The sequence below is a fragment of the Montipora foliosa genome, chromosome 2 (assembly GCF_036669935.1).
Source record: "Montipora foliosa isolate CH-2021 chromosome 2, ASM3666993v2, whole genome shotgun sequence".
Taxonomy (NCBI): Eukaryota; Metazoa; Cnidaria; class Anthozoa; order Scleractinia; family Acroporidae; genus Montipora; species Montipora foliosa.
Genome location: NC_090870.1, coordinates 6,587,874 through 6,595,373, shown reverse-complemented (window position 1 = coordinate 6,595,373; position 7,500 = coordinate 6,587,874). Strand labels below are relative to the sequence as shown.

Below are 7,500 nucleotides of genomic sequence, written 5' to 3'. Positions count from 1 at the left end.
GCTTTCACCAGGAATTGACATTTCAGTTCATTGTTCAGGCATCAACGTAACGTAAGAACCGTGCGTGTACGGTCTTCTCAAGATAGAGGTGAGAAATGTTTTTTTGCAGACTGGACGCCGGTGCTCTGTTGCAAAGTTTAAATTGGCGGGTGCCAAAATATCTGGTTCCTTCCTCATTGGGGTGTTAAGTTTGGTTTAGGGTTAGGGTTAGGCAGCTGTCTGCTAAACAAAATTAGTTATCTTATTTGACATAAGTTTCTGTTCTAGTGAACGCTCTCATTTGTTCACATTCCCTGTAGAGAAAATGCAAATTCAAGTTTAAGAAGCTTGTCACAATCGGTGTGGATGTCGCGTATGATCAAGAAGTCCGGTCCATAATGTAGCAAGGATTTTTGTCGCGCCTATTTTCAAACGTATGTTATTCTTATAGCACTCTTTTTACTCTTAGTACTCTAAAAATGTACTTGCTTCTAATTGCTGTCGAATTTTTCGTTTTTAAGTCTTTTGTATTATCTGTTGTTTAATTCCGGTATTTCATTTTAATATTACTCTTTTTGTTTCTAAAATTGTACTCTTATAAATGTTAATTGCTGTTAAATTTCTCGTTTCTCAGCCTTTTTTATTATCTGTTGTATCATGATCATCTGTTCTGGTGGTAATTCGAACTCTTCTGTGCCACTGTCAATAATACGCACGTAGCTCTTCCAATTTTTTTTAAAAATTAAGATACTCTTTATTAAATGTAAATATTGTTTGGATAACAATGTGCAAATAACGTTGTTGTTGTTGTTGCACTTTTTGATAACAACTCAGTATTTCTTACAATATCACTATTCATAAACGACCAATTTTTAAATGTGATATTGGTGATGATGACGATTATAGGGTTTTTAGCATCATCTGAAGAACTCAACATTTTTGCCGTGGTAAAAAGTTTATGTGTGACAGAACAAAGCTAAATGAAAAATAATGAATAATTCATATCGTACTCACCTTTTTGCATGGTTTACGCCTTGTTCAGAAACGAAAGCCATGCATGTAAACGAGGTAATTTATTCCTTGTAGTTAAACTTTAAAACCAAGTTGAAATAGAGGAATCTTTGTGATTGTCGGTGTGATTTCTGGAAGAGGTCAGGAACTCCATAACCTGGTAAGGAAAAGTCCTCCGGCGATCAACAATTATTTGACATTCAAATAATTTGCATTCAGGTAAAGTAAACAAACAAATTTTGTATTTAAACAATGGACATTCCGTTAATTCTGTTAATTGAATTTGGCAAAATTTAAAACAATATTCATATACTCTTTTTAAATTGTGAGCTTAGAATGTTTCCACATTTAAAACATACGTCGCTCTATGAAATCAAATCGGTCGTTAGGTTGTTTGTTTAGACGCACTTTATTTCAATTCATTTTCGCTAAAAAAAAAAAACAAAAACAACCTCTAAAAGACTCAAACAAGAACAATGGAGATACTTTATTTTGTGCGTAACCAAAAGAACTCGATTTTTATGCGAACTCTGAACACTGGCTTTTTCTTTCTTTAAAAAGTTCATCAAAAGGCAGAAAGACAAAATTATACAAGAATTTTTCTCGTATACCAACACCAACAACAAAGAAAGGCAGCGACGTCTCAAAAATTTTGTTTCGGCCTATCTTGATGTATCGATCATTATTAAGATGATTTGTTTTTGACCATCACTCGAAGACCAAGGTTAATTTTGTAAAAAGAAGAAAACTTATCGGTCGGCTTATTACAGTACAGCTGGGGGAGCAACGTATATATCTAGCCGTGGAAAATTTCTTCACAAAGGCCGTCATGCTTGCGTAAGAAACCTAGTGGTAGCAACCCTCTGTGTTCATTGTTCTTTTAGTACGTTCTACCGTTTAAAACGCATTTAAAATTCACTTTAAAACTGCACGTTTTAACCAGCTTAACATTCCTTTGAATTCGTGAACAAAGTAAACGAAAAAAACCCACTTTTGCCCAAAAAATATCACACTTGAATCTACTTGATCCGCCTTCTTGAAATGATTTCATTTAAATTGCTCAGTTTAGTGACCGTTTCTAGAAAGGCGTTCTTACATTCTTTGATTGCACTCACTTGATAAGACAGCCATGTTGGTGCTAAAACAGTAGAAAAATGTAACTCAAGTTTTGCATCATAATAGAGTCACAATCCCAAAGACTTTTTCGCTATTTTGCTCTTTCCACCAACACGTGCATGAAGAATAGGCGAACCACCTGCCACATGGTAGTATGATGGTCCTACTGAGATAATCGGCTTGCATTTGCCACCAGTTTGCTGTTTGCAACTGATACAACGCGAGAGCCTCACGTAATTGTGCTGTCTTCTGAAGTGGCGCTATAATAGCGTTTGTAAGGATTTCGATTCTGGTTAGCCTGCGTTTATCTGGCAAGATATTTTATCGCGGGATCATCTAAACACGCGGGAGTAAGCCCAGTTGTTCGAAAGCCGATTAACGTAATCCAGGGTTAGCGTACACTTTTGTTTCATGTTTTCAACAGTTTTTGGTGAAAGTTTCTTTTGCTTAAGAGCGACGTCTTCTAATGTAAAAATTTGCCGAATATCAGCGTTGAATAGCATTTGGGAAAAGATAAATATTCTCCTTGGTTAATTTTCAATCTGGGATTAGCGTTAAGTGAATCGGCTTTTGAACAACCGGGCCCTGCAAGTTTGCCAAATAAATCATTCGCATACAGAGCGAGATATGCAAATACATATACAAATAAATACAAAGAAAAAAAGAGGGATGAATGAATGTTACAACAATGAAATGGCGGAAAGGCCTTTTTAGTTAAAGAAACTGCGAAACACTTTACAAGTTGTTGAGCTTACAAATTGACGTCGGATGATACAATTTCATTATTTCTTAAAAACACAGAAAAGTTAGCCGCACGTATCAAAAGAACACTGGACCATATTCTTTGAAGACCATGCAGTTTTTAAGAGTGAAGCCACCCAGCCTACTAAACTATATCCGTTTCAGCTTGAATCAAGTGCCAGCCAATAAATGAAAAGGACAATATTGTGCCTCGCACTCTTGTCTCAGATAGGTAAGTTACAACATTATACCACTTGGCACAAAGAAGGGATGGCGCAGTGGTGAGAACACTGTATATAGCCCAGGATTGATTGGCGGATACTATGCCATTTGTGGGTTGAGTTTGTTGGTTCTCTACTCTGCGCCGAGAGGTTTTTCTCCGGGTATTCTTGTTTTCCCTCTCTTCAAAAACCAACATTTGACTTGATTTGTGTTAATCATTAAATTTACAATGCATTTCTGATCGACCAGTTGCTAATATTTCAAAATGATCCCACTTAATTCTATGGTTGGTTAAGAAGATCAGCAATTATTAACTTCAGTTTACAGTGTCCTCAATTAGTGCTCTAGCGCTAGAACGACTAGACACTTAAATAAAGTTCCTTTCCTTTAATCTAAAGAGAGATTTTTTTTCCTTTCAAACCCCTATTACACCAGTTCAACAATTTAAAATTCGGGAGTATTGGCACTAACAAGCAATGCGAATCGCCTTACTTGAAAAATCATAGCAAGAATAAACAAAATTTTTCGATGAGTTTTGTTGTCTTTGTCTTCACCATTGTTGCAAAGGTTCCCTCACAATTTCCAGACAACGCAAACCCCAATGTATATGACATCAGAAGAGTCTTGATCTGCGACGGATTTTCGTTAGAGCAATTTTCAATTGAGTGTCGAAAGTAATTAGATAATTACTTTGGTTTATGATTACTTCACTCAGTGATTGGTTCAAATTTCTCGCGCCAAGTTTTCCAACCGATCAGAAGTGAAACCAAAACCAATCGTCGCTCGCGCGTGCACATTTTCCCGCGCTTTGTGTCGGCTACGTGTAATTACTTCGAGATTTGATTGGTTTACTGGATTGTCTCCGTCCTTTTTGATTGGCCAAAGTAATTACTTTGGTTTTGGTTTTACGACACTCAATTGAAACTCGCTCTATTAGAGAGATTTAGCATCACCAACGCGAACGACAAAAGAAACCACGTGACCATGGTTTTCCCGCCATTTTCTACGTATGCCGGCTGCCGCTGCTTATTAAAGAATTAGTATTTGACTTGTATCGCTTTCAGTAGTTGCGTCCATTTCATTCGCGTTTCATTCAGTTCGAATCAGGGAACGACTCGTTTCGAAGCTGACGCTCGACATCTTTTAGAGTCGGTCTGCCCCGAAAAGCGTGTGCCTTTCTTTGTATGTGTTTTGAGCGACCGAAGAAGAAGTCGATTAAGCCAACGCAACGTCGATCTTCAGTGACCCAAACAACGCATCACAGTGCTCTCGATGATTTTGGACTACGTGGTTTGGGTTTAATAATTAATGTAAACAGCGCCACGTGCTTTCTATTGTGCATTGCCCAATCAAAACACCGCCACGAGTTTTCTATTGTGCATTTTGCTGCACCGGAAAAGACAAATGAAATGTAACGTGATTTATAACTCGGTGCCCTTAAAAAACGGGCCCTAGTAAATGGAGGATTCTTTGTGATCGTCGGTGTGATTTCTAGCACAGATCAGGAACTCCATAACTTGGTAAGGAAAAGTCCTCCGGTGATCAATAACTATTTGAAATTCAAATAATTTGAATTCAGGTGAAGTAAACAACAACATAATTTTATATTTAAACAATGGATATTCCGTAATTATAATACGGGAAGATTTAAAATAATAATCATAAATTCATTTTAAATTGTGAGCTTTAAATGTTTCCAAATTTAAAAGGTCTTAAAAAATACGTCGCTATAGGAAATCAAATCTCTTGTTTAGTTGTTTGTTTAAATGCCTTTTATTTCAATTCATTTTCGCTAAAAAAACAAAAACAACCTCTAAAAGGCTCAAACCAAAACAATGGAGACAATTATTTTGGGCGTAACCAAAAGAACTCGATTTTTATGCGAACGCTGAACACTGGCCCTTTTTTTAATTTAAAAAGTTAATCAAAAGGTAGAAAGACAAATTAAAATGAAATTGTATAAGAATTTTGCTCGTATACCAACACTGGCCGTTTTTATGCTAGAGACGTTAAAGTCGTCTCAAGACGACTTTAACGTCTAGTATAAAAACGAGAAATAAGACAGACGCATTTAACGTCTGACGACTTTAACGTCTTGTTTTAAGTGCGTCGTTTAGACGCACCTAACAGACGACTTTAACGTCTCAGACGTTAAATGCGTCTAGTATAAAAACGGGACGCCCTAACTTGGACGCATTTAGCCCTGAGTCCTTTGTTAATCTGCACTTCGTTTCTTCCGTGCTTTCTTGGTCGACAAGACAAACAAGCCATGCGCTGAGGTTAAATCTAGTTCCTCGTCCATCGCCAGAAAATGCTGATTCCTAGACTGATTTCTGTCACAAAAAAAAATATTTGCATCTGTCCTTCCAGGCGAGGTCGAGACATAAATTTGAGAAGCTGCAATTCCGCCACGTTATTTGCTCATATATTCGTGTGTTAACGTTTATTTGGTGCCGAGTTTGCTCGTGCCCAGTGTCTTCCGATAATAGAACCTAGTCATATTTTTAGAAAAATCTTGTTTTTGTCCGTTAGTTTGTCTACTTTTATGCGTCCCGTTTTTATACCAGACGGCTTTAACGTCTCAGACGTCAAATGCGTCTTGACGACTTTAACATCTCTAGCATAAAAACGGCCTCTAACAACAGAAAAAGGCAGTGATGTCTCAAAAATTTTGTTTTGACCTATCTTGATGTATCATTGATAAGACGATTTGTTTTTGACCATCACTCGAAGACCAAGGCTAAATTTCAAAAAAACAAAAAAAGGTGTCGGTCGGCTTATTACAGTACAGCTGGGGGAAGCAACGCATCCAGCCGTGGAAAATCTCTTAACAAAGGTGTCATGAAAGAAACCTTGTGGCAGCAGCCCGCTGTGTTCATTGTTCGTTTAGTATGTTCTTCTACTGTTTAAAACGCATTTAAAATTCCCTTTAAAAGTGCAGGTTTTAAACACCTTAAGATTCCCTTAAATATTCGTGAACAAAGTAAACGAAAAAAACCTCTTTTGCCGTGCGAAAAGAACATCACACTTGAATTCACTTGATCTGCCTTCTTCAAAGGATTCCATTTAATTTGCCCAATCTAGTGACCGCTTCTAGAAAGGCGTTGTTACATAGGCCAACCACCTGTCACCTAAGCTAATCGGCCTGCATTTGCTACCAGTTTGTTGTGTGCAACTGGTACAACCCGAGCTTCCTAGTTCCCAGGGTCTCCCTTCTCTACCTCCATTGGCAGAGAAGGGAGACCCTGGGAACGAGGTTGCAACGCGAGCACCTCACGTAATTGCAGTGCCCTCTGAAGTCGAGCTATCATAGCGTTTGTAAGGATCTCGGTTCTGGTTGGCCTGCGTATGGCGGCGGGATATTTTATCGATTAACTTAATCTAGGGTTAGCGTAAACTTTTGTTTTCAACTTTTTGGTGAAAGTTTGTTTTGCTTATTTTTGTTTTTCAAGATCGACTTCTTCTAATGTCAAATTTTGCCGAATATTAGCGTTGAACACAATTGTGGAGCAGAGAAATAAACTTCTTTGGTTAATTCTTAATCTGGGATTAGCGTTAATCCGCTTTTAACCCTTTGATTACTATCTGGCAAAATACGTCCAGCTTTATCCACGGTCCCATCTACCCCTTGTGACGTCATCACTTTTAACGGTCAGGAACAGCTTTGTTCACTAACTTGTGCAGGGAGAAGAGATCTTTCAAACTATACCAGAATGAGCACAATTGAGTCAAGGAAACTGGAGAAACGGCCAAAAAAAACATGTAACACTGACCTGAAAATCTCCATGAAAAGCTTGCTCCATTACCCACCTACCTTTCTGAGCACCTAATTCTAAGATGATGAAAGGTTTCTCAGAAACTCTTCCCACCAAAATAAAGCCTACCAAATGCCCAGCAAGTTCAAAAAAAAAAAATGAGGCAAAGAAAGCGAAAAGAGAGGGAAGGAGAGAAAGCGAAAAGTGAAAGTCGAAAGTGTTGTGCTACTTTTAAACCCAAAAACTGTCGAAATTTTGTTTTCTGCGCATGCCTGAACTTTGCAAGCGCTTATTTTGCACCTGGTTGAAAAGGCCGCGGAGTGTACAACCTGGGAACGGGCTTGTAGGGAGATTTAGCTCTTAAACAGCACGACAGTGACCAAAAAACCCCTCAACTAGCTTCAAAACGTGTTTTTCGGCCAAATCCCTAGTAGCCAAAGGGTTAAACAACCGGGTCCCGTAGTTTGCCAAATCAGTAACCTTGTTTTTCCACCGAAACAAAAGAAAACGTTTGCACGATGATAGAGCTCAATTCCCGGAGGCTTAGTTGCCCAGTTGGGTACACCAACATGGCCGCCGTTTCATTGTTCAGGTACACCAATGGTTGCCGTGACGTCACGTGAAAACACTCTTTTGGACTTTGGACTCGGTATCTCTTTCTTCAGAGGCAATCACG

General features: G+C 38.3%; 1 protein-coding gene across 3 annotated transcripts in view; it reads left to right on the top strand.

Annotated features, from left to right (window-relative positions):
• The first annotated feature begins 4,449 nt into the window (after positions 1-4,449).
• Positions 4,450-7,500, top strand: part of LOC137988964 (uncharacterized) — a 20,469-nt gene continuing 17,418 nt past the window's right edge. Inside the window, exon 1 of one of the 3 annotated variants that reach the window (XM_068834898.1) lies at positions 4,450-4,589. The gene's annotated coding sequence lies outside the window, so the exon portion shown is untranslated. Of the gene's footprint in view, positions 4,649-7,500 lie in introns of all 3 variants that reach the window. The other 2 variants (XM_068834896.1, XM_068834905.1) reach the window with 2 other exon arrangements.